General features: G+C 40.7%; 1 protein-coding gene and 1 long non-coding RNA gene across 6 annotated transcripts in view; one reads left to right on the top strand and one right to left on the bottom strand.

Moving 5' to 3' along the window:
• Cblb (Cbl proto-oncogene B) overlaps positions 1-25517 on the bottom strand; it is a 165380-nt gene that overhangs the window by 118425 nt on the left and 21438 nt on the right. The gene's annotated exons all lie outside the window — the stretch shown is intronic.
• LOC143434016 (uncharacterized) lies at positions 1614-15600 on the top strand. The gene is made up of 4 exons (XR_013103158.1): positions 1614-2311; positions 2402-2600; positions 11511-11633; positions 15419-15600. It is a non-coding gene; the product is annotated as an uncharacterized LOC143434016 (long non-coding RNA).

Below are 25517 nucleotides of genomic sequence, written 5' to 3'. Positions count from 1 at the left end.
TGTGTTGAATTAAAGAAAGGACTTCTATGTCCACACAGGTCAACACCAAGTCTTAGGAAAGATCCTACCAAGCTTAACTAGTGCTGGGAGCTATAGTTGAGTGGTAGAGAGGTGACCTAGCACACACTTCTAATACCAACCAACCAACCAACCAGGAATCATACTCAACATGCAAAGGAACCTGAACACAATGAAGCCAAGTCCTCCATGGCAAATTACTTATATCCTCAAATATTCACTGATTACCACTTTAAACCAAAAGTATAATTTGTCACTTGGTAGAGTTTAATGAACTCATTCTGTAAGACCTCTCTCAAGAGGAGGAGGCAGTGAGTGGGAGATTCTTATCAAGTGTCAGGAAGCGGATATTCTTTTTAAAGGTCAGAGCTAGACCGGGGCTTGGCCCCTGTTCCAAACATCTGGCTGAAAAGCCACTTAGATATCTGAGTTGCCACAACCCTCACTAAAGCAGTTCCATTAATTTTAAACTGAAAATTAATAGGAGAAAACTGCAGAAAGGGGATGTAAGATAACTGGGAGCTGATGCAAAATGCTGACCAATATCTTAGAATGCTTTGAAAACAATTTTTCCTCTCTCTTTTCCTAGCATAAAGCAATTCAAATGAGGCTGAGCTAGGAAAGATATTCCTTGTTAGTGGTAAATAAGCACTGTCAGTAATGCTTTGGAGGTGTGTATGGGAAAACACATACGATAAAGGAAGAAACATTTTATTACAGATGACACCACTTTCAGAATTTTTTCATTGTTCTTTTAGCCAAATCTATTCTTGTAATCTAGAAGAATATGAAAAAGTATACAGGTCTGTTTATTAGTAATTGAAATTTGCTATGTGGCCGGGCAGTGGTGGTGCACGCCTTTAATCCCAGGACTTGGGAGGCAGAGGCAGGCAGACTTCTGAAATGAAAATGCAGAAAGTACCAGCGCTAGGACATAGTCACGCCCACATTGAGTAATCCAGGACTGAGTTCAGCTACATGCTACATTCGGTGACAGGCTGTCCTGGCAAAGGAGTGACACACAGACATACATACATACAAGTGGGAAGATGAGAACAGAAAACACACACATCCGGAAGGTGTCTTTAAACACTTCTATTTCATTTTATTCCCCTATATTTTAATAAACAGAAGACACAACATTTGAATTGCATATTACAGGATAACTAGTGTAGGCCAACTTACTGACACAAATGGAATATGACTACTAAAAACTTTGTCAACAGTCACCTGATTTCTCTGCAAGCAAGGTCAGCATGAGACCTTGCTTCGGCACAGTAGGATGATGTAGCCACACAACGACTCACTACTCTCCAGAAAGCATTGGTAGACTTTCCTTAACCTTGGAAAGCATGTATACATGTATATACTTGCTTACAAATACCAGGTAAGCTAAAGTCAGTGACAACACAGCCTGTAATCTTAGCAGCCAACACTCAGGTGGGAGAGGCAGAAGGAGAGCCGGCGGAAGTTCCAAGCCAGGCTGTGTTTCATAGTGAGAACTTGTGTATATAGATGAGTAAAGAAATCCTCACCACCATCTGAGATTCATTTATAACTCCTGTGTGTGTAATAAAATCTCTTCATGCTCGCTTTTCACTCCTGTTTAGAGTTGTGTTAGCCATAAACTTAAAGGCAGGGATATAGGCATGCAGACGCATTCCAGGCTGGGCCAGCAAACTACCACCCTGGTTTTTTTGGTTTTTTTTTTTACACTGTTTTTTCTCCCCCCACCCCCAAATCCTGGTTGGTTAATTTCTTTATCAAACAGATAAGAATTCAGACGGTCAAAGGTCCCAAACACACAGTTCAAAGGTAAGAGACAAAACAGTAAGGTGGAATGAGCCCATATGGGTTTTCCATGCCTGAAGGGAAGAGATTCTAAGATAAATGAGGACGAGACTCTAAGAAATCAGCAGCCTGCACTCAGTAAAAAGACTACAGTCACAAAGCAGCCAGGCTCAAGTTCTGACATAGCTCGTTTGTACACAAACAGAAGGAACACCTTTAAATCTGTACACTGACTTGGAGAACTGTAAGCTAATGTCCCATCAAGTCCAAAAGTCAGACTCTGCAAAGAAGCTCATTGGTCATGTAGAGAGGTTGCCAAGTAGGTGAGAGTTCTGTTATGTACTGACGACAGCTACTAATGAATTGCCCTGCAGAGGAGCCAACTCAAAGCAACAGCTACTAGAGAATGTGTTCTCTTGTCTTGTTCATCGACATTAACTGAATTTCTTAACAGCCACTACAGCATGTAGTTTCCCTGGCCTGCAACCTTACTTTCTCCCTTGTGAGCACACAGCAGAATTTTATCATTAAAATACATAAGATTATTCCTGTGTGGAATAGATTTATTTAAAGCAGTTAATCTTTATTCTAGGTACCCAGGATTCAAATTTGAAGAGACTTTCTGTAACCTACTAGCTGGACTACCTTCAGAATACAAGAGCCAATCAGAAGCTAAGGATCACCTGAAGCCACAGAAGGAGAATCATCAATGCACAGGTCACTTACACACCCAGCAGCAACATGGCCGTAGAGAATGTGAACTAGACTACAAGATTGGACGGAATTTACAGGTAAAAAGCATTTCATTTGGAACACAGGAGAAAGTTGGAATTTTCTTGGTTTTTGTTGTTCTGTTTTGTTTTGTTTTGAAAACCCAGTCCCAGAAGAAAAACACAAAACAAGATTTTAATTTCTTTGTACTTTCTGTTAGATACAAGAGCCTCCAATTCCCAGGAAACATTGGGTGAATCTGACTATTCATCTACTGTACATGGTACATTCTTCACAGTCTATGTTTAAAAGTCTATTGGACTCACTAAGAGTTCCTATTCTACAACTTACATGGTTCAGAAGCCACATGTTTAAAACCCATTAACTCTCCACTTTATTGCTACTTTTTATTATCAAAGTAATCAGATACCAGAAGAAAAGCATTAGCAGATATGTATGTGATTAGAAACGTTCCCTTTTCACCGTAATCCCAGTGATTAAAAGACAGTTTCGGGAAACCTTAATTAGGCTTTTCTCTGAATTGCAGAGGAGCCCCGCAGAGCAACTCCAAAAGTAGGCCTTTCCTTGCAATTTTGAGACAGATCCAAGTTGATAAACTCAATTTTCTGAGCCAGTACAGAGCTGGCTGAGAAACATAGTTCATAATCTCCAATATACGAGGAAATGAAGAGCAGCAAGACCCCTGCTTTCGAGGACAGGAGAGCATCCCAGAGCCTTACAGAGGACAGTGGGTGTGGACTAAGAACCCAGGGGAACTGGGGCGAGACACATGAAGATCCAAATGGCAGACACATCTTTGCTCTTCCCATTCCTACTTGACTTTTCTGTATAACGTCTGAGCCATTCATTCCCTGCTGACAGTATTAAATAAACTCAAGATCTTATTGTCCGAGCCCGAATTCCTCACGCCAACTTCATCACCACTTAAATGGCCAGTTTGTCCATTTCTTTTTCTACAAAATATAAGTAAAAGTCCTCATCTTTTATGTCTCAGTGCTATTTAAAAACTGAGATGGTAAAATGCATTTCCAAGGATGATGTGAAGGACAAAAGTACATATATTTAATCAAAGACAATAATATTCCAATGACAATTAAAGCTAACAGCCTGGAACAACCTTTTCAGGTAGGTGAAATCTAGCAACTAAATAAACAAGAGAAGGAAACAATGGCAAGTCATTTTTCCCTAAAAGGAATAACTGAGACAAAGTTATTAAGGAAAAAGTCTAAAAAAAATCTCACTTCATAGTCACAAATACAAACAAAACATAAGGAAGTGAAATAAACCAAATCAAACACAACCTCCAATATGTGTTGCCTTGTTTCAGAGCAAAGAACTTTAAAGAGTGATAATTCCAGATATGAGGATAAAAGAAATCTCATTTTACAGATAAATGTTACTGAATAACCTAAGTTATAACCTAGCCCAAGACAACACCACCTGAATCATGCATGCGTCAGCACATTTACAACAGAATTTATAAGGACAGGTATTTTGAGAAAAGTCATTAAAAGCTATCTTTTCTTTCCCTTGTAAACAGTCACATTCCTCTTTACTAGAAAATGAGTTCAAATTAAAATTGCAAATTAGTTTTAACTGTCAATTATTCCTCAGTGAAGCCAGAGAGAAATTAATTTTTCAAGATTTATAAAATTATGCCCCGCAGGATCAAAAGCAATAGTGTATTTATAATTTAAGGAGAAATAGTAGAGAATGTGTAGTTTTGTGGAGAAAAGAGTCACTTTTCGAGTGCTAAGCTGCAGTGAGTGTGGAATCAATATTAGGGAATCATGGGTAGGCTAACCCAGAAGCACCTGGGGAAGAATAGCAGCTATCCCTGCTGGACGCTTGTAAAGCCATTACTACTTGGCACCAGCCCTACTTCTGGCAATCTGCTCTTTCCTTCATCACATCAGGCAGCCGCTCAGTGGAGAACTCAGACACAGCCAGATACTTCTGCAAATTGTGCAGGTCAATCCCATGTGATCAGAGTTACTAAGATGAGAAAGGTGATGGGTGGTAAGGGAACTACACGGAAGTCTGCCTTCAAGTGAAATTCAATCAAACATTTCTATTGAGTTTGTGGCTATTGGGATAATAGCCATTACTACTTATCTGCTATTACTATCACTCATTAAAAAAATTAAGTTGGATTTTAAGGCAGAACAATTGCACAAAGTCAAGGTAACCTCACGTCTAAGTATGTTTGGAATAAAATTAACATTTTCCCACCCAAAGCTTTTATGTGCCTTAATGTTTCTATGATCATTGAAAATAATGAGAAAAGCACAACACAATGAAAAACAAAACTTACAAACTAGAATCCAAAACATAAGGAACTGCCAATATAGCTAAATCAGCATCCCCAAGAAAGTTGCTTCCCTTATGTATTGTTTGATGCAAATGTCATATTTAACTACTTGAATCAGTAAATAGGTCTAGCCTATTTATTATAGAAGCAAACACTCTGATGTTTCAACAGAACTATTTTGTCCAGGTGAATTCCTTCTACCATGGAATGTAATAAGAGGAGAAAAGTGAATTTAGGTTGAGATGTTGTCAACTGACTCAAGTATTCAGCTACTTAAACTCATCTGACAATTTCAAAATCTTTAGCAGGCTATAAAGTATGCATAGAAAAGTTGAGTGCAGAGTTCTAATTTAGAGATATACAACTACTACTGTGATAGTCTATTGCTTGTTTTTGTTTTCTTTTTTGATAGGAGAAAATGACTAGGTCAATAAACAAAACTACTGGCAAAAGGAAAATGCTATGATAACAACATTATCTCAGACTTGATTTCACAACAGTTTAATCTACAAAGCAGAAATCCTTCCACTGTTTCAGCATTTACATTAACACCACTGAGCTTCTGGTTGTCTAAAATGTTAGGGAGCATTTGGCTAGGTTTAGTTTCATGTACCAACTGAATACAGCCAAACTGTGATTACTTTAACTGAGGACAGGAAGTTCCTTAAAAATCAGATTAGTAGATTCATTAATATCCAGTGTGGGATGAAAGCAAGAAGTAGGACATATAGAAACAATTCAGCGCTCTCTCTCTCTCTCTCTCTCTCTCTCTCTCTCTCTCTCTCTCTCTCTCTCTCTCTCTCTGTGTGTGTGTATTTGACTCAATAATCCTGGAAACGTCCAACTCTCATTTACAGAAATATACTATAAACCAAATTTGACACTCAATGACATACAAAAAAAATATCAAAGTAGAGGCCACCTTTTCTTTCATAGTTATGAGGTATCCCAAGACACTATAATGTCCAATACTTCCATATAAATGTATATGGAAATCCCAATTAATGAAAAATCTTATGTTTCTATTTTCCTAGTTACAGAGGATGAAGAAAATTGATTCAATTATTGGTCAGTTTCTTATGTAAAAAGATAAAATACATTCACACAAAACATACTTCCAAGGATTCCACTAACATTTTATAATCCAACTTCCGTGTGTGTGTGTGTGTGTGTGTGTGTGTGTGTGTATACACTTTTTTTTTTCAGTTGATGACCCACCAGCTTTAGAGATCCATATAATCTTTCAATGTCAAATAAAAATTCAAAGTTTATTCATTTACCTTCCTAAAAGCCAGGAATCAGAGAAAATGACCTATGCAGTCAGTACTTTCCTGACTTTATAATTCCCCATCGCACACACAGGAGTCTTTAAACGGCTGTTAAAGTTTCACACTCAGTACAGATCCGTGGGAACTTTTGCAGGGAAGGTCAACACATTTCCAAAGGGCTAGCTCCAAGACTGCACCTGTGCTACACTCCAAGAACACAGGAGAGAGCACTGCGGTTGTCCAACTAGTGACCATGGCTGTCTCCAAATACTGAAGTATAAACAAACAAACAAAAAATCAAGATGCATTCTCAATTTCTTCTTTCCATCCTTAACTACATTTCTATCATTTCAAGTGTCCTTGTAGGCTTAGGGAACACTGAATTAAAGAGAGCTATAGGTAGGATCAGGCTCTCTCTCAATGAGAACAAGGATATTCCACTTCCAAGATCCTAACTGTTCCTTCCTACTTCTTTTTTGAGTTCAAACATAAGCAGACATACGTGCACCTCAGTGTTACTCCAGCAAATGCACTCTCCTGGGTTTCACTTTATTCATGTTTTGCTTAACAGACTCATGAGAGTTCCAGAGCAACACATAAAGCTCATTATAATAACAAAAGAAAATGCCTCATTAAATGAAACCATAATTTGCTTAATCAATTTCCATTTTTTCACACATATAAACTCCAGTTTATATTTTTATCTGTAATTATGTTTTCTCCTTTCTGCATTTGTATATAAACCTATATTCTTTGTACACAAAGTGTACACAGGGTGTTTCCGCTGTTAAGGACAAGATGACAGTCATGAATGGGATAACTTTATCTCTAAATGGGTGGCCACTGGAAAGGTGCTCAAGGAAAGATGCATGCAAGGAAGATGTGCCTGAGCAGTTGGAGCAGCTCCGTAACTAAGGTTCCTTCTCAGGCTGGGCTGCATCCTAATAGGCTCCAAAGCATCTTGCCCAACCTAGCTGGTCAAGATTCTGTACCCAAGCACAGCTACTTGGGAGGAACATAACTTGGTTCTCTTCCCGCGGAAGAAGAAAAAGAACACTAAAACAATGTTCACAATCCGGTACAAGCTGGGAGGCAAGTACCTACTCAGGCACACTGGGGCCAAAGGAAACAAACTTATTAAGTGTAGAATAGAGTCACGGTAAAACAAGGACCCTTTAGATATGATGGCAAAACATGGCCTCCTATGAAAATGTCTTTCCAGTCAACAGTTAGCCTTTGTTCCCAAACATTCTATTTTGTTTTGCTTTTCTATCTGGCATTTTTGTTGAGATACACCAGTTGTTTAATCAACATACAACATAGTTAAAGCTTATGCAGGAGCAATGTCTAGAGAACTGAACAGCTGCTTTCAACATGCTTCAGCATGTGGTGTTCCCTGTAACGTCAGGGCTTCTTAAATCAAAGCAACCAAACTGCTCCTCCAGAGGAGAGCAGAGAAGACTCTGAGTCTTGCTCCTCTCAGACCTACTGCTGGCTAGCACGCTATCTTTGTACTTCTTGTATTCCTATCTGTGGCTCAGAAAAGTCCTTGTTTAATAGAACCAGTTCAATGGCCTATTCAGCCTCCGAGCTTAAGTGTGCTGAAATAAAAAGGCTGTGCTTGAATTCGATCAGCGAAATGACAGAGGGCAGAGGGTCTAAACAACCTAATCTTAGACCCTTACAAAAGGGCGGGGAACTCAAACATCACCTCTGACATTCTCCCAGCTCCTACTAAAAATAGATGGCAGTCTGGACTCCACAGAAACAGCTGTTTCTGGCTCTGACTGGTGTCACTGACAAAAACCACCCAGAATAGGAAGGACACTAAAATAGTTGGTTCCCTGGCCTGATGCCATCTCTACCTCTCAGGCCACACAGTCATACCGCTTAAGCGACTGCTGGTGAGCTAGCCAGATGCAGTGACAGGCATCTGCTTCTTTCTAGCTCCTCGTTCCCATCTGCAGCTACCACAGTTCGGTACACACAAACTATTTACATAACATTACGAGAGAAATGGGAGGAAAGGCGGATCAGCTTAAGGAACACTTGGGAAATTTCACATTACCTGATTAACAAAATTTACTTTCAAATCAATCAACTTATTTTGAGACTGCCAGACAGTAGAGTTGTAGGCTCTTCCTACTGCCAGCATGGATGTGACCATGCAGCTGTGAAGGAACAGGTGGCTGTTTTTCTGACTGGGTTACAAGTCACCTCTTTGTTTTCAGCTTCAGCTGACCTCTTATGCTGAGCTCCAATGTGCCTGGGTCCCCTGGACGCCATGCACAGAAATTCTCCTCTAGCCTGAGTACAAGAAAAGAACAAGGCTTACTTGGTCTTCTACTCTTTGAGATCTAAATGACTGTGCTCTCTACCTCCTACCTCCCTCGATATTGCTTCCTTCTGATTCCGGGCCCTCCAGCAATCAGCATGCCCCTCACCAGCACCGTTACTATGCTACACTTGTGACCACAGCTTCTGTCACACTTCTGCTTTCTTATCTCTCCTCCGGAGAAGCTGGTGACTAACACGGTCTTGGCCTGAAGCCCACAGGTGTGTTTTTTCTGTGCCTCGGCATCCCTCAGCTCCAGATTTACAATGGCCTTGGAGCTTCCTCTGTAGCCCTTCACACGCCCTCAGGATCAATATGGGATGAGCAAGAAGGCTGAGAGCTTATCCTTCATTCTCTGAAAGGCAATTTTATGTAGAAGAGACATTGGATGCTGTGATACCCATGGAAATTCAAATACCAAATGCCTCTTTTGTTTATGCATGAGAAAATGGTACTCTGCCTTCCGAGCAAGAGCAAGTTCACAAATATGTACCTAAACCTTTCTCAAATGTCACAGATGTGTGTCCTAAGAGGATTAAATACCACAAACATCCTTGGCTCTGGAAAATTGTAGTGTTGGGCAGTTTGTGAATTCTGCCCTCACCTCTCAGTCTTGTGTTTTTGTAACTTTCCCCAGTGCCCACCATGTAGTCTATGTCAACTCACATGTGTTTTCTGGTAAAGAATTCCTAAAATCTGGTAGATAAGCCAACTGTGTGACTTCGGGTGGAATGTGGAGGAAGTGGACCGCTCACACATAGTGACCCAGACAGCCCAGTAAGGGCAGGCTATCCTTCAGCTTTTCCCTTCAGACTAGCCACTGACAGGGTAATTTCACCTTCCACCTTACAGTCAGACCCAGAAGCCCTGCTCCTTATGGAAGTGTTAAGAAACGCAGAGACAAACAAGGCACCTTTGGAGTGCTCAGAAGCACCCTCCACCCTGGATCCCACTAACACCAATTAGAGAGGTTTGGTACATGCTGATTTCATTGTGGCTGGCCTTCTTCTCCCATATCTATGCAGGAGCTCAAATACAATGAGCAAACAAACTGAGAAAACTCTCGGAGTAAGAACTAGCTAGCCTGGCAACCCGAGTTCAGTGGAGACCTGGAATGCATGGGAGAAAGAGAGAACCAATTCTCACAAGCTGTCCTCTGACCTTGATATGGCCATACTCAGGCACCCACAAATATGCACATGTACACAAAAAGAGTAAAAAAGAGTAATTCATTTTTTAACAATCTGGGACTGAGACAAATGAACAACTTCAAAGTTTGTGGCCATGTAAAAGCCTGCCTCAACTTTTAGAGTCAAACACCTTCTTGTGACATAGCGTGAAAAGTGCAAAGCGCTTGGTGAATTGTCATTAGTGGACATTTTGTTCTGCCTTTGATTTACACTTCCTTGTGTTAAGACAGGAAAGCATTAATATAAAAACAATGACTTCACCATAAGAGGTGACCTCACACTCTTCACTTTACTGATATATGAATTGTTCCCTGCAGCAGCAGGCAGGCCCTAGTCTTTCAACTAGGATTTCACTTAAACCTGAATAATGTCTTTGAGAGAGTTAGGACATAAAGATTCCTAAAAGTTAAAATCAACTTAATAAAATGTAAATTCTTAAGAACCTGGTCTCAATTAAGTAAACAGCAAACACGAACACAAACTCTAGAAAGTTAAAATAATTCAACTTTAATTTTCCATCATCTCCTTAACCACGAAGTGAACACACTAACATTCACTACATACATGATTTCTTCAAGCCACATATTAAAAAGTAATAAAACTATGCAATAATGCAACTTGAAATATGGTGTCAGTTAGAAGGAGATAAAATACTAAATAAGACACTGTAACCTAGAAATAGCACTACATCTCAATATAAAATCCAACATTCCGTACATTAGTGATTGATCACAATATAAACCATCACCATAGAAACCATTTAAATCAGCACTTTAAAGTATTTTAAATGATGCCACTTCCTGGCTTAGAAATCTCTGCTGGTTCCATGCATCTTCTGCAATATCTAATCCATACTTTTAAGGTTTCATTAGTTTATCACCAACTGTATCCACTAGTCTCTTTCTATTCTTTCAAATAATTGTCATATTGATGGTAAAAGCAAGTGGTACTTATTTCAGAACTCTACCAAATCATCCATCAGTATCATTCTGAATCCCCCATGTTCATTATAGTGAGTATTATAATGCCCCACTTTGATGGAAGGACACCCTGAGACTCAAGAGAGTTAGAAGACTACTCAAATTGTACAGTTAGATCGTTTCCAGGAAGACTTGTATGGCCTGTGATTAAGGGATCCAAACTGGGGAAAGATCTGAGTGGAACCTGGGAGAACTAAGAGATCAGGCACTGAGTGACATGGGTTAAAAAACACCCAAGGTGTCTAAAATGGGTTCCAGGGACAAAATAATTAAGTAAATAGGGATGTACAATGACCAGGAGTGTGCCTGAGGAATGTCAAGCCGGAATTAGAGATTCCAGGTAACAGGATGTACCAAGGGCTGAGAGTAGCAATGGTAACAGTTTCTGATCACTGGTACCTCCCAGGTAAACTGCACACTTGCCTACAATGATGATAACAATAACAGAGGGGAAGAAAATTGTAGTAAAAACATCCTGCTAATACCACGGATGTACGACACTAAAGATGTCTGAAAATAAACAAGAAAGTAAGAGTGGACAATCAAATGCAGTCCATGTGGGACTCCAAAAACCAACCCAGGAGCAGGGGAGAGGGGTTCTGGTATTCAGGTTTCCCCATACCCACATGAAAGGAAACATTCCTTCCACTATTCCTTTCATATAATGAAATGAATTATAAAATATGGCTGGACCACTGTAAGGAAGACTACATGTGTTCACAGAAAAGTTAAGACATGCCTGGTATTTGTAGACACCTACAGCTATGCATCCAGGATGCAGCAGAACTTGGCATAGTCATAAATATACAGCTTGGAAAGGGCACGAGTAGAATGTCCTGCTCCTTTAAGATAATGTGGCCCTTCTTTCTTCTTTTTTCCACACAGAACTTCAAGTGTGCTTTACAATGATTCTTCTAAGAAAACTGTCTCTTGATATGAAACACAACTAAATAATTTGGGGACCTACCCTGACATGTAGCTACTACAACTCTTCCCCAGTGTGATGATGTAAGTTGCCTTTTGAACTGAAGATGACAAACCAAACTGTGCTTTTCAAAAGTCTCATTCATCATTAGGAAACTTTTTTTCTTAGTAGTCATCTCCCACATGGAAAGTGGTTCCCATAACATTCACGATTTCTCGTAAACGTTCTTATTTAGTTTAAAAGGTTGCAAAGCACGGAAAAATGTGTGTGTGTGTGTGTGTGTGTGTGTGTGTGTGTGTGTGTGTGTGTGTCTGTGTGTGTGTGTGTTCATGAGCATTGCCAGACACCTGGCCTCTATTGTCTGATGAGTGAAGTAGCCACTTAGAACATACCAGCTCTTACCATTCTCCAATGTACATGTAGAAAGAAAAGGTTCATACAGAAAGAGAAAGAAAAGCAGAGTAATGAAAAGATAGAGACTGAAAAGACAGGAGACCTTAACTGTGGGTAGACACCACTATTCTTGACCTCAGTTGGGCCATTAAATTCATCAGGACTGAAAATAGTCTTCAAAAAGTTTAGCACTAGATAAAACTGTCTAATAAAGCAATAACATATCATAATGAAAATTCGTATGACATGAACTCAGTGCTTGCTTTTGGTTAAGCCAGGTATAGTTACTAAAGCTTAATAGTTCATGTGACAATGCCTTCATATAGTAATACAAATGTGAAACCTGAACATCAAAGGATATAATAGGAATAGCACACACCATCAAAATGAAGATGGATTTGAGCACATAGATTTTGCAGTGCGTGACAAAATACAGAATGTCTGACACTGATGTTTGTTTCCTTCATGCTGAGCCTAGCACTTGAAGTCTACAAGATAATTAAGTGCCTAGACTCCATCTGCCATCGCTAAGGAATCCAGGGATGACAGTTAATCATCTTTATATTTTATCCAGTAGAGATCATGAAATGGGAAGAGGGATGTCAGTGTCCTCATCTCCCTTTAAGCCCCGTTAGGTCTTGAGGATATGGGATAGGAAGACAGTTCAGTCCATAAAGTACTAGCCTCTGCAACACACATGCACATGGGCAAATATTCCCACACACAGACATATGCACAACCACACCTACATGTATGGGTGCATATCCCCCCAACATATGTATGTATACACACACACACACACACACACAAATGAAAGGAGGGAGAGGGAGAGGGAGGGGGAGGGGGAGGGGGAGGGGAAGAGGAGGGGGAGGGAGAGGGAGAGGGAGAGGAGGGAGAGGGACAGGAGGGAGAGGGGAGCGGGGAGGGGGGAGGGGGGAGGGGGGAGGGGGAGAGGGGAGAGGAGGGGAGAGGAGGGGAGAGGAGGGGAGAGGAGGGGAGAGGGGAGAGGGGAGAGGAGGGGAGAGGAGGGGAGAGGGGAGAGGGGAGAGGGGAGAGGGTAGAGGGGAGAGGGGAGAGGGGAGAGGGGAGAGGGGAGAGGGGAGAGGAGGGGAGAGGAGGGGAGAGGAGGGGAGAGGAGGGGAGAGGAGGGGAGAGGAGGGGAGAGGAGGGGAGAGGAGGGGAGAGGAGGGGAGAGGAGGGGAGAGGAGGGGAGAGGAGGGGAGAGGAGGGGAGAGGAGGGGAGAGGAGGGGAGAGGTGGGGAGAGGAGGGGAGAGGAGGGGAGAGGAGGGGAGAGGAGGGGAGAGGAGGGGAGAGGGGAGAGGGGAGAGGGGAGAGGGGAGAGGGGAGAGGAGGGGAGAGGAGGGGAGAGGAGGGGAGAGGAGGGGAGAGGAGGGGAGAGGAGGGGAGAGGAGGGGAGAGGAGGGGAGAGGAGGGGAGAGGAGGGGAGAGGGGAGAGGGGAGAGGGGAGAGGGAGAGGCTAAAAGGGAGCATGAGCCAGAAGCTCACAGCTCACCTCTACTCCCATTAAATTGGTCAAAGCTCACAAGGTCACAGGAGGTCCATCTGCACCTATGAAATATTCCCTTTACTTACCCTATGGAAAAGGAGTAGGCAGAAGAAAGAAAAGAAAAAAAAAACCCTGCAAGCAATTACCAACCTTTAATATAGTTGTCAGTAGAAATCACAATGTAATGTTGATAAGTATAAAATAATGTTGAACTCATTGAATAAATGAGCCAAGAAGTAAGCTCCCTCACTTTTATCAACAGGGACTATTTAAAGATCAAGATATATGCTGGGCGTTGGTGGCGCACGCCTTTAATCCCAGCACTTGGGAGGCAGAGGCAGGTGGATTTCTGAGTTCAAGGCCAGCCTGGTCTACAGAGTGAATTCCAGGACAGCCAGGGCTACACAGAGAAACCCTGTCTCGAAAAACAAAACAAAAAACCAAACAAACAAACAAACAAAAAAAAAAAAGGTCAAGATATGTAAAAAGCAGAAGTTTTAGAAACAAACAACAAAAATAATATGTGAATCCCATATTTTTTAGCATAAAATAGAATATGAAAAATAGACACTAACAGGTTTAAATGTCACCCTTGACCCTGAGACAAGCATGCCACATCTTTATTTGGGGTGACTGCCTGAAATAGCTGTTTAAATTGACTTTCAGTTCTGAACACAACCTACCTTTAAAAAAAAAGTGGGGGTTCATCAGGCACAAGATGCCTTAGCCAGAAGTCCAGAAAGGTCAAAGAATGTTTCACACCACATTTCTAGGAACAAAACAGGTGTCACCTACAGCAGCAGTCAGAAGGTGTTCAAGAAGGTGAGAAAACGGTTCAGCTACACAGAAACAGACGCCTCCTGGGGACTGCCTGCTCTGTCATGTCTGGATCTGAAAATTTAATGTATGCTACAACTCTTAAGTAACTGTCTTCTTGCATAATAATAAAAAAAATCAAAAACTGAAAGAAAAAAAAAAAACAAATCCAAACAAAAATACTTAGTAACCATCAATTTTATCTTCCATTCCTGGTGTCCAAACTGCAGAAGAGACACTAAGATAGTCTCTATGTAATTCAAAAATGCACATTTTAAAAGGCTGGTTTTATACAGCTCCCAAAATAAGAACTTTTGAAATGTGAACTGCTTTTCCAATGTGGTTTAGTCACTTCTGACATATTAGCACACTATTAGTGCAAGTTTAGGTGAAATGGTCTTTTCCACAGTTTTGTAACAAGAAGAAAGGCCAACACCGGTCCTCAGCCCTTTCCTCGTTCTGCAGAACACCTGTCAGTACAAGGTTCCACCCTCTCCATCTTTCCTTCCAGCAGTAACGAGCCCTATCTGCAGGCTTCTTATCCAGTCTTCCAACTATGGGTGTCATGGCCATGATTCCAAAAGGGAAACCTTCTCGATGCTAATTAACACCTGCTTTAATTTTAACATGTCCCATCATTTAGTCTGGAGTATCTGAGTTTATAATAGCCTGAGACAGTATTCAAATTTTCAAAAACATCATCAGTTTCCTGATTACCCTAACCCTCTAAGGGAAATTCCAGATATTAAAATTAATAAGGAAATCAAATCATTTATTATTGCTAAAAATCCAGTTCAAAATAGCCCTAATAACATTTTGAACAGCAGGTTCTGACCTAAAGGAATATCTCATTGTACATGGAATTACTTGGGGTACCTAGAAACTCAGGAAGTCCAACCACTGAGAATATTCACCTGCTTTTCTTTTCACTGAGACACTGAATCCAGGGAAATCTAATTCCTTGGGTATTAAAGAAAGTGCACAAAGAGAAGCGAATAATGTGTTATGGTTGACGCTCTCTATGGCCCTTCTCAGAAACTCAGCCCTACTATGGACATCCAAGCAACTCAGCACAGGCCCGGTGAAGCAAGGTGGGCAACCGCCTAGGCAGTTATCTAAAATTACCTAATAAGGTTATCTCCTGTTTACAGGACACACGTTCTGATCCTTGGACTCAGTCTCCTAGAGGAAGCAATACTTCCTGCCTGCCGGAAACTTTTCTCCCCCAGAGGTAATACTTTCCATCAACTCAGCACTACAAGGCCTGGAAGGTTTTCTTTCTGTCACAGGAAGTGTTGGTAACGCTGATACAATTTCCACCTTACAAAGCATCACAAAAGACATTAAAACTAGTTTAAAAACATTCCCCCACCTGTCTCTGATGTGTTTCTCCAGTGAACAAACACGAGAAACAGATTCTGATATGTTTGCAAGTTGAGTCGGTAAAAAGGTACAGTCTCTGATCGTATATTATCAGGGGCAAAGAGACAGTAGGACATCCAAATTAGACATAAAACCCTGAGGCACTGAGAGCTAAAGTCACCTGCAACTCTAATGTGAAGCCATGTGTCTACTTCAACCAAAACAGTGCTGAAACCACATGGTGTGCTTTCCGTGTGGACTGAGAGTCCCCTAAGGGTCTGTCTGATCAGAGCTCAGTAGTGGAAGGTGTTGAAAAAACCTGAAAGCTTGGGAAGTGGTTTGCAGTGAATGAACAACAGGCCACTAAAGCATGAGGTAGTTTACAGGGTGGCCATTAAGTTGGCATGAAGGATTGTCCCAAGGAGAACAAGCCTGGTGACCGCCATTCTCTCTGTTCCTGTTCAGGACTGCAATTCAGACTCATGTATGCCTCCACTAGTTCCAATCGAAAGCTCCTCACCAGAATTGTGTGAATTCAAGTACAATGCCCGTGACTTTCCAAAACGGACAGCTAAATCAACCTTTTCTCTTATTAAAGTTTATTACCAAAGATATTATACATGCTGTAATAAAAGGCCAATTCATGGCACGAACAAGTCACTTCCCAAAATTTTCAAGTCAAACTCTATCCAAAGTCAATTCAAATGAGTGCATTGCATAGGGAGAAACATGTGAGATACAAACACTAGCCAGCAGCACCCAACTTCAAGCTAGCTAGAACTGATGCAGTGCAGCTCAAGATACAGGCAGGTGGACCGCAAATGTCCGACATTTACAAGACCATGTTCAAGGATGAACAAAGGGAAAAGAAAAACCTGAACCAAAGCCCCAGTCTCCCATTCCCTACAGTGCTGAGACATCCAACACTCAGAGCCCCAACAAAATGTGTTCTCTCTCGTGATTCCAAATTAGTAGTGCTTCTCCTCTTCCTTAAATGTCTACTGTGGTACCCTTCCCCACCTGAGTCTAATCGCTGACCCAATAGGGGTGTGAACATTAGGTCCAATGTATTTCCTCACAAGAAGTCTTCCCTGGTGCCCAGCTGGGTTCCATGACCTCATCTGTGAAACCGTATGACTTGAATGTCCCTCAACAAAGTAGGACATCAAAGGAGGGTTCAACTTCTAAACCATCAGGTAGGATGTTCTAACAAACACAAAATAAAACTTAAATCCTAGCCAGTGACTATTCAGAAGAGGCCCCACAGTTAGCTGTCAGGACCGTAGGGTGTGAATTGGATCCATACCACTATAAGGAATGCAAAGAGAGGAGTGGTGGAGAACATAGCTTACTTAGCCTTTGGCAAATGGATAATACTCTAAAGAGCACTGAGACTCAGTAAACTGCTTGGACCCTTAGAGCTACAACCCATGAGTTCCAGCTCAACTAGAGAAGTAGCTGGGTGATATATGAAAATGGGGTGCATCCCCACTTCTGCCCAAGCTCCAGTGAGCCGCAGTGAATTAGGAACTTCCTAAAATAACACCTAGTTAAAGGTCATTGCTTGAGATGCAAACACAGTCTCACCCTCACCTTGTGAACTCTCAATCCATCTTTTGAATTCCAATTACTGAAACACTAGATAAAAATGCTTGGTATTTCGCCCTTCTGGTTATTTTAATCCCCCATAAGAGACAGGCATATGTGCTTGCAGCCAGAATGCATGCACACCTTAGAGAAGGCAGATAAGGAAACTTTACACAGTGGAGTCATCTGTACCAGCAGACATCTATAGTGACTTAAGTCTAATGAACTGAAATAAAGCCATACACACACAGTAGAGGAGGCAGATAAAGACACTTTACATAGTGGACAGTCATCTAAGCCAGCAGACATCTGCACTGACTTAAATCCAATGGTAACCTTCATGGCCTAAGATTAATAGCATTTGCCTTTGTGTCTCACCTGGAAAGCTCCTGGTTTAGTGGTCCTGGCTGGGAAAGATGACAGTTTGCCTGACACTCAGGGAACATCAGTGTTCTAAGGTAAAAGGAAGAAAGTCAGGAGAGGCTACCTGGGACAATTTTTCTTGAAGAATGGCTTCCTAAGCCCAAGGTCCCTACCTCCCTGTTAAGTACAGCAACCGCAGATGTCCCCACATGAATTGTAGGAGAGTCATCTGTGTCTGAAAGTACCACTTTCAAAATGAAATGTTGATTTGGGAGTGTTCCCAACCTTTCTGGAATACACAAAATTACCTCCATCTGTAGAAGAGCTTGCACAGGGAACTTGAAAAGGGCAGTTCATGTAGGTTCTCAAACCAGTCTGGGGAAATACCACAAACACGTCACAGAGATAATAGTGAAACAAGAGAGCCAGCCTCTGCCCTCCAGGGTTACAAGATGAGAAAAACAGTTTGGCATTTATATTAAGGGCAAGTTTCAAAACCCAACAGTGGCCTGAGAAACAGGAACTAACATTGAGGCTTTCTTTACATACAGGGATAGCAGCCAAGCATAATGGTAACTTTGAGATAACTGACATCCTACACTGCATAACTGACAAAAACACACCAAGCCACCCCCTCTCTGGCATTCTGAGTCAAAACAAACTGCTGACAAACACAGACAGCTATGTGAGGGGGTGCAACAATAACAGAGAACACACAGGCCTCTGTTTGACTTTCAAGTGTTACAAGTTAGCTCCATAATGGGAAGACACAGCAGCTATTTCTTAAAAAGGCCGTGTACACATTTAAAACATCTCAGATGTTCCTCAAAGCCACTTTGCTTATAAAGAAGCAAAGGAGGAGGTAAGCATATTTAGCAAGAATGCTGGAACCAAGCCTCCAAAAACGCCTTTTAAAAGGAATAAAGGGGAAAGAGACAGAAGCTAAGTAGGTACAAGAGAACCTTAGCTGACACCTAACGTAATGCTCAAGTTTGAAAATCCTTCTACACATCAAGAAATTCTATCAACAGCAATGCAATAGTTTCCAGAACACTATGCCTGCTACTATAAGGAGGATTTGGAGCATGGAAAACCAACCATGTTCTGCCACCGCAAGCCGAGAGTATGATCAAGTACTTCTGTCAATAATACAGACCAAACAAAACCAGGTTATTCATGCTGAAAGCACACACTTTGGAGGATTCCCCAGTTCATGAGTACAGCACAGAACAGAAACAAAAAGTCTTTAAGGAAACATTAATATAAGAATTTAAAGGAAGCGAAACAGCTAGCTGGGGTTCAGAAAGCCAGCCAGTGAGTGGGAGAGCTGTGGAAGCTCACTGTGTGTGTGTGTGTGTGTGTGTGTGTGTGTGTGTGTGTGTGTGTCTGTGTGTGTGTGTGTGTGTGTGTCTGTGTGCGCACACGCGCGCAAGCATGCAAGAGCAGACAGAGGCAGAGATGCAGATTCTTCCAAGGATGGGAGTTAGAGGTGCAGCGTGAAACCTCAAGGAGACTCCACTCAAAAGCACCTCTAACTTTTCCACAAATGTTACTTTACTAAAGACAGACACACAGTTAAGAAAGCACCCTACCCACATGCCCTTATTATAAAATAACTGATACCTACTGGCTGCCAAATCTCACGAAGGTGGTATTGCTTACCCACAAATTCTAAATGATTGACTTGAGACTTTTCGCTATTTTCCAATGCAAAATTTTACCTTTTAACTCTTTTTTAAGCAAAAGAAGTTTTTTTAAATGTAGAACAAGTCAGGATTTCCAAATAATAATAATAATTGGGAGAAATAGCAACTATTATATGTATCTGCCAAGTCTGAACACTGTTTTGAATACCAAGCAGAAATACACAGAAGTGACGTTTGCCTTTAAGATTAATTGAAGGCTATTCCTCCCTTGGAACCTCGCCTACTCTCAAGGGCTCTTTCTCATTTTCCTTTAATCCATCAATGTTCTCTTTGATCCAAAGTGGGGGGAGTAGATAAAATTGAATTAAAGTTTTCCGAACATTTTAAATGCCAGCACTTATTATCACTTAATATGACAGAAATATGTACTTAGCATGACAGCAATAGGTGATGACACAGGGCTGACCGCCACATGACAGTCCTGGATAAGAGCTGTATGGATCAGAGGAACAAGACACAGACTACTCAGCGTAATCAGAGAACACTGGACCACTGGAGGGGAGCACGAGGGAGGGTAGACGCTTCAGCCAGAAGCAGAAAAGAGAGACAGACTTCAGACAGGAGAAGAAAGAAAGCAAGAGAGTACAGAATAAAAGACATAAGAAGTAAACCTTGTGGCTGGTATGGAAGAGAGGAGGAGGTCTGAATCCATCTCTGCAATTTTCTCAATGGGCTTGCCAAGGAGCAGGCTTCTTGGCAAGTGTTAGTTGACATGGCAGGCTGGGACCCCTGTTCCTCTAGTGACCAACACAAGGGCTCAGTAAACTGAAAAAAGCTCTGAATGCATTCAGGATTCTATTTTTATCTGAGCCAATTCAAGTCAATGTTCCCTGGATTATGAGGTGACTTGACTAGCAGGGAGCTCCAGAGGCAGGTCAGAGCTCAGAAACAGCAGACATACTTCTAGTAACTATAGATGTCCAGATCTCAGGCGATATAGTTTTCAATAAACCTATCTGGGGCTGTGAAAATGGCTAAAGACAGTCTTGTTGAACAAAACACATTGTCCTGACTCACCAGCTGACAGGCATTATTAACAGTAATTTCATGAAGATGAGAAAAGAGCAATTTTCATGGCCCTTAAGTGGGCAAAGAGTTCCAATAAGTCCTTCTGAAAGATAGGCTGGAAAAGGCATCTGACATCATCAAGTCTCACTTCTGCAGTTAAGGACACAGACAAACCAAGTGCCATCCCATGAGGACACACAGACACACAGCTCCTGCCCTAAGACCTTCAGCCACCATTACCCCTCCAGAGAGAAAAGGGATCTAGGCAGCTTGAAGCAGATCTTTGCTGTACAGGAACTGTTAATGAAGAGAAGCAACATCACTTTAATACACCTAACATTGATCTTCCTTACCCAGCAAGTCCGTTGTTTGGGTTGAAACACAAGTTCTTATTATGTAATGATTAAAAGAATATAAAACTGCTTTCACTTCTAAATACTAGGTAACAAAGTACAAAATGAACCAATCTTTGTACATTCATTTATTTCATATGTCTACATTTTCCACCTAGAGAGTCAACAAAAAGTTCACAACAAAAAGTTGCACCTGACCGAGTGTAGTTTAGTTAAGCGCCTGCCCAGGGCACCCAAGGCCTTGGGATTGATCTTAAATTAACCCTGGATACAAGTTTCTGCTGTCCACTTGACATTACATCATTTGAAAGAGATTTTCAAAATTCATGTGAGATGTGAGCCATACAGAGAGTTCATTTTATATTATAGTGTCGCAATCCAAGATTTTGATCTTACTAACAATTTCAAATAGTGCCACAATATAAATATTATATTTTATAGTAATGCTAATAAAATGTTTTACATAGCATCAAAACCTGAAACGTCACACAATCATGGTTCCTGAGAAATCATTGAAAATGCACTCTGAGAGGTTCCCTGAGAACCCCTCCAAAAGTTGCTTACTGCCTTAAGCAGGAGTCTGTCATCCCAGAAGCATGTGTGCAGCATAAAGCCTAAGATGTAAGTATGTCTGCCTTGGAGCAGAGGGAATGTTTACAGTCAGGTAGAATAAAGTCTCCTTCCGGGGGCAAAGGTCATCACTATCAAAGACTCTGCCCTTGAGAATTGGAGATCCTCCAAGATACAGCTTTAGGACGCTTAGGTCTTGCTCTGTCCTGTAGGAGCTGGAGCAAAGACTTAGCACAACTGATAGATTGTGAGTTGAGAAACTAATAGTCAGTCCTATCTTCCTGACCAAAGATTCTCCTACCTTCTGCTTAGACATAAAAATGAAGCAGATGAAAGTAAAACTTTGTAGTCCTTGCGATATATTTTTAAAGAATAAGGCCTTAAGGCTAAACCACACCAGAAGATAACCCTCTAGTGTGTGTACATACCTGCTTATCTGTTCTAACAGACTCGATCAGCTAACAGCACATTCTCTCAATCCCTGTTCTTCTCTGTCTTCCTCTACAATGGAGGCCAAAATTTAAATTTTTCAGTAGACCAAAACCTTTTTTTAAAGACACAGATTAAAAAAGAAGAGAAAAGAAAAGAAAGACAGATAATTGTGCTGCTTCTACCTTGTCCTCTTCCTCCTTCCCTTTCTCTTCTGTAGCCTCAGGAGGGGGAAGGAATGCAGCTAAATCAAAAACTCTCCACCCAGGAGGGGAACAGAAAGGCAAAGCCCAATCTCCAGGGATAGAGATTACATAGCCAGAAAGCACAGACTTCTAATGACATAGACAATTGTCATTTGGGTATCATTATTTGCCACACATTTTCACAATGAGATGACAAATATACTCGGTCTCTGTTTAAGCTTTTAATAGATTCATGTTCAACGCCTAGCTCAGTGCTTTATCCCAGCAGCTGACCAACTACAACCCACAGGCAGAACTCAACGTGGCACATTTGTTGTAAGTAGGGTTTAGCAGACCGTAGTCTGGCCAATTAATTTACACACATTTCCTTCCTACACCAAAGGCAAAGCTGACTGTTTCCGAGAAACCAGGTCTAACATATTTACTCCGGCGGCTCTACATGGTCAGTGCAGCCCTGACTCAAGCCACTCTTGAAAACAGTCATTTACTCTCATTTAATGTCTCTCAACCAACTCCCTCTAACTAGACTTTGTACACAGTGCAGGGCTTTGGGTTTTAATGTTGAAGACAGGAAGTGGACTGTAACTGTCTGCCAGCCACATGACAAACACTTCCTACTTCATTTTATCTGCAAAGCAAAGAACTTTGCATAAAGATTGAATGATGTAAGTTGTGTGTATTTTAATTAGCCTGCCAGCATGTATCGTGCAGTAAAAAACGGGGATTCTTAAGAGTAAGCACAGCTGTTAATATTATAAATTGTAATTAAATGCTTATATTTCTAAAACTTTTTAAAGTGGAGAATGCTGTTTAAACATTAAAACAAAAATGTATCTGTCCATGTGTGAAAGTTAGATCAATGTTGATTTCATCACAATTTTCAACATATGCATATTAATCAAAATCAATCAGTACAGCATTAATCCTAACACATTCCTGATTCTAAAACTGACAAAAATAATCTGGGCTTATAAGCCTTTCCACAGAGAGTTTCGAGTAATTTTGCTTAATTTGGCATATCCTATCCAGCAAAGTTTCTCACACTTGGATGATACTCCAAGGAGTTTCAACTGTCTTCTCCTGAGTACTACAAATTTACACTTCCATATCTGATCACTATTGAGAGGTGAACTGTATCTTCTAAAGAGGTAAGTGAAATTCTAGGCTCACCCTTACTGGTGACCACAACTTTACTTGGAAAAAGTATCTTTGCAGATATAGCCAACTTAAGATGGGTCATTAAGACAGATCGCTGAGGACCTGAGAAAAAGGTTTGGTTGGACAGAGGGAGAATAAGCTAAGGAATAGTGGAGGGGGAGGGGAAGAGGGAGGAGACACCATGTGTTGGTGTAGGCTCATTCTGGAGTACTGTTTCAACATGCCAAGGAAGACCAAAGCTAGCGGAATCTGCAAGAGACATGGCAGCATGTCTCCTGCAGAGGTTCCCAGAGCAAGGCCAGGCATGACACTTTTCTTTCAATTTCAGCTTCCAGAACAGGGAGAGAAACAAATTCTCTTGCCTGAGCCATGCAGGTGTTTGCAGGTTGTTCTTCTAACAGTTCAAAGAAATGAATGCCACTGCACACTGGTGGCAGCCTGTGTGCGCGCTGCAGTACTACCAGGATCAGGTGTTTTGGACAACACAGCTCGGTAAGACCTCTGAGCCACTGTTCCATTTAATCTGCTCCTCCACTGTTCCACTGCGAACTTCTGTTTGTATTACTGTAGTAGTTCACAAAGAATGCTTTTGGTAAGGACCTCTTCAGTGTACCTTGCTGAAACCAGCACATCTTATAGGCTATCGATGTACCTGTGTATAGCGAGACAAGAACTCATGCCCAAACGATGACGCATAGGGAGACCCAATATACTGAAAATGGATTCAGAAAACTGAAGGATGTTTTACTGAACAACAGCTAGCCCTGAGCTCTATTCTAGCTACACCCTGCCCCAATTAGTGCTAAATGCTAATCCCTTTGAATTCCTGGAAACTCTACTTCATTGTTAAACCACTGAAAAGGTAGAGTCTTTTTAGTTTGGATCTCAGGGTAGAGATCCAAACACTCCAGGGCTATAGTCTTATCACTGCAGAGGCTTGCCTGCTTTATAAACAGACTTTAAATTAGCTTTGTAAGGAACTGCCAAAGGAGCTTTCTCTAACTAAATAACAAATCTGCCACTTGAAAGTCATCATTCATCAATCTTCTTTGTGGGAGCATTGTTATTGCGAAACTAAAAACAACCTTTCTTTCTTAAGTGCTTCTGGATTTTAATTATCAAATCTGAGCATCTCCAGATATTTACAGGCAGGAAAACATCAATTTTAATAAGCTGCCTTAAAACTGAAAAGCATAAAAGGTACTCAACTGTAAGCCAAGTTCGCTGGAGTCTTGTGCGTTTGTTTATTGTCTTATTGTATAATGGTTATCTCAGGAATTGCTAAAACATTTAATAAACTGGAATCTGCAGGAACAATGCCCCCAATTTAAAAATCCAGATAATATATGTGCATAAAATGTTATCTTGACTTGAAAAATACTAAATACTTAAATAAAATAAAAATACACACACACACACACATATGAAAGCAGGAATTAAAGGCTGAGTGATAGTAGGTTGGAGCTGAAATCAAATAAAACAACTAAGTAACAGATATGTGAGTTACATGCAAATATTTCATTAAAATGTTTTAAGCGGAATATTTCCAAATAATATCTCAATAATATTATTTCTTTATATTTTGAAAAAGTGACACCAATGAAGAACTTGCTACAAAATGGATAGTTTCACTTTTCATTTGATCACAAATCAACTATGAAAAAAAGTACCTTGTGTCTAGTAAACAAAGCAACAGGGGTGCAGTTAGCCAAACACACTGACTGGGCCATAAATTCTTTAACAGTCAAGAGTCTCCAGGCTTTCTTGCCCACCCTAACAGTTTCTCTTTGTTTAACTCTGAAAACACTTGTCCAAATAACTTTCTTGTGACCTCTATGTTAATGATGTGTTAAAGAAATTATTCCTTTCATTTCCAAGGGTTAAAAGTCTATTCAGAATTTCTCAGATACATGAAAATATTCTTACTGGGAACGAATAAAAATTTGACTTCACTCATTTATAGTGAATCAACCCTAGAAATATGTTTACGTTTCTTAAAAAAATAAAATTCCATGTCCTAGCAGGCAGACATATTTCTGCATAGAAATATTAATGTTTTTGGTATTTAGTTTTGTATTTAAAAAGACAAAATGCCTAGAATGCACAGAGGTATCCAAAATTTAAAGTCCGTGAATATATTAAAATACTGCTTTTCCAAAAATTTTGTAGTCTATTTTACTTAGAAACCATTTTTTTGCTTGTAATTTATATCTCTGTTCCTTGTGAATTTAAAAAGACTATAATTTTCCACTATTAAAAGTAGAAAATATAGTCTATTTAAATAAATAAAACTATTCCCTTTTATGTACTGTTAAATCATAGATATTTAACAAAACAGATGACATTAGACACCAGTAAATTTACTCCCCTGCTTCAGTCAGTGCAGTGGTACAATTACAGGTGCGGTTGCCACGCCTGACCTGAATTTAAAGGTAACACACATCACATTACTTTGCTTAAGACAGTGAAGAGTAACTCATACAGTGGTGTAAGTAAAGTATGTATGCT

This window comes from Arvicanthis niloticus, chromosome 12 (assembly GCF_011762505.2).
Source record: "Arvicanthis niloticus isolate mArvNil1 chromosome 12, mArvNil1.pat.X, whole genome shotgun sequence".
Classification (NCBI taxonomy): Eukaryota; Metazoa; Chordata; class Mammalia; order Rodentia; family Muridae; genus Arvicanthis; species Arvicanthis niloticus.
The sequence above is the reverse complement of the archived record's forward strand: the minus strand, read 5'-3'. Positions and strand labels throughout refer to the sequence as shown.